Source organism: Athene cunicularia, unplaced genomic scaffold, assembly GCF_003259725.1.
Source record: "Athene cunicularia isolate RWA unplaced genomic scaffold, athCun1 SCF_350, whole genome shotgun sequence".
Classification (NCBI taxonomy): Eukaryota; Metazoa; Chordata; class Aves; order Strigiformes; family Strigidae; genus Athene; species Athene cunicularia.
Genome location: NW_020799434.1, coordinates 1 through 2,470, shown reverse-complemented (window position 1 = coordinate 2,470; position 2,470 = coordinate 1). Strand labels below are relative to the sequence as shown.

At 53.1% G+C, this 2,470-nt stretch overlaps 1 pseudogene; it reads left to right on the top strand.

The window, feature by feature from the left end:
- Positions 1–551: 551 nt before the first annotated feature.
- Positions 552–1,509, top strand: LOC113490826 (annotated as a pseudogene).
- The last annotated feature ends 961 nt before the right edge of the window (positions 1,510–2,470 follow it).

Sequence of the window (2,470 nt, the reverse complement as noted above, 5' to 3'; positions counted from 1 at the left end):
TGTGACGCCACCACCGCCTGATGCCATGGCTGTGTGACACCACGGCTGTGTGATGCCACCGCCGCCTGACACCATGGCTGTGTGACAGCACGGCTGTATGACACCATGGATGTGTGACACCACCACCGCCTGACGCCATGGCTGTGTGACACCACGGCTGTGTGACACTATGGATGTGTGATGCCACCGCCGCCTGACACCATGGCTGTGTGACACCATGGCTGTGTGACACCATGGATGTGTGACACCACCACTGCCTGACGCCACAGCTGTGTGATGCCACCACTGTGTGATACCTTGGATGTGTGACGCCACCACCGCCTGAAACCGTGGCTGTGTGACACCACGGCTGTGTGATCCCACCATCACCTGATGCCATGGCTGTGTGACACCCCACGCCACGCTGGCCACAGCCCGATGACACCACCCAGGTCACAGCAGGTGACACCACAGACCACCAGTCCCAGCCATGCTATACTGACCAGGCCCATATAGCACGGGCCATCACCACGTGACACTGGCCACAGCCATGTCACACCAGCCAGGGCCATATGGCACCATCCACGGCCCTACAACAGCACCCAGGGCCCTACAGCAGCACCCAGGACCCACAGGAGAGCGTCCAGGCCTGTATAACACCCCGTGAGGCCGTATAACACAATGCAGGGCCCTATAACACCATCCAAGCCCATATATAGCCTGTCCAGAAATTAATTTCCATTTTTTTAAGTGATTATCATCGTATATGTTTCAGGAACAGTACCTTCTCGACTGTTGCATGTTTTTGAAAAGCTCACGTTACGAACCTTCACGCTGTATAATTAAATTCGAATATCAGCTGCGTTTTTGACAAATTCTGGCGGTTTGAAGTTCAGACGTCAAAGCAGCGACTTCGACAGATCTACGAGTTCAAACTCGGACGTAAGGCAGCGCAAGCTGCTCGAAACATCGACGAGGTCTATGGCCAGGGAAGTGTTACCCAACTTGGACTCTGGTTCCGAAAATTGCGACGTGACCTTCAAGATCAAGGAGGTCGCGGACGTCCTTCTGCTACTGACGGCGATGAATTGAAGGCTCTGGTGGAAGCGGATACACGCACAACTGTTCGAGAACTTGCAAAATAACTCGGGGTAAGCATATCGACTCTTTCTGAGCATCTGAAGAAGACTGGAAAGTCGAAGAAGCTCGACAAATGGGTCCTGCACGAATGGAATGAGAATCACCGACATCGCCGTTTTGAAGTGTCGTCGGCGCTTCTTTTTCGCAACCGTAACGACCCGTTTCTCGACGTGCGGCGAGAAACGGATGCTCTACGATAACCGTCGACGATCGGCTCAGCGGTTGGACCGCGATGAAGCTCCGCAGTGCTTCCCAAAGCCGAATCTGCACCAAAAGACGGTCATGCCGACTGTCCGGTGGTCTGCCGCTGGTTTAATCCGTCACGGCTTCCCGAATCTGGGTGAAACGATCACGGTGGAGAAGCGTACGTCCAGCAAATCGATGAAATGAGCCAGAAACTTCAACGGCCGCGCTGGTCAACAGAACGGGTCCAATCCTTCTCCACGATAACGCGCGGCCACACGTTGCGCTTTCGACGCTGCAACGGTTGAACGAGACGGGCTACGCAACTCTGCCTCATCCACCGTACTCCCCAGACCTCTCGCCCACCGACTAACACTTCTTCAAGCATCTCGACAGTTTCCTGTGCGGGAGACGCTTCGGAAACCGAGGGGAGGCCGAAACTGCCTTCCATGACTTCATCGCCTCCAGAAGTCCAATATTTTATGCTATCGGAATAAATAGGCTTGTTTCTCGTTGGCAAAAAAAAAAAAAAAAAAAAAAAAAAAAAAAAAGTGTTGATTCTAATGGTTTTTATTTCGATGAACAAATTTTTATTCTGAGCTGAGATATGCCACTTTGAAATCGGCAATTAATTTCCGAACAGCCTGTACCACCACCAGGGCCCCCGTACCGCTCCCCAGGTCCATATAACACTGCTCAGAGCCCACATACCACCGTCCCGGCCCATCTAACGCTGCCCAGTGCCGATATAACCCAGCCCAGGGCCCACACAGCACCACCCAGGGCCCATATAACATTGTCTGGGCCCACCTGGGACCCATAGAGCACGGTCTAAGGTCCATATAGCACCACCACGGCCCATAGAACATCATTTGGGCTCATATAGCACCACCCGGGGCCCGTGTAACACTGCCTGGGGCCCATAGAGCATTATCTGGGCTGAGGTAGCATTGCTTATGGTCCATATAACATTGTCTGGGCCCACATAGCACCACTTGGGGCCCATAGAGCACAGTCTAAGGTCCATATAGCACTGCACATAGCCCATAGATCATTGTCTGGGCCCCTATAGCATCACCTGGGACCCATATAACATTATCTGGGCTTATGTAGCATTGCTTATGGTCCATGTAACATTGTCTGGGCCCACATAGCACCACTTGGGGTG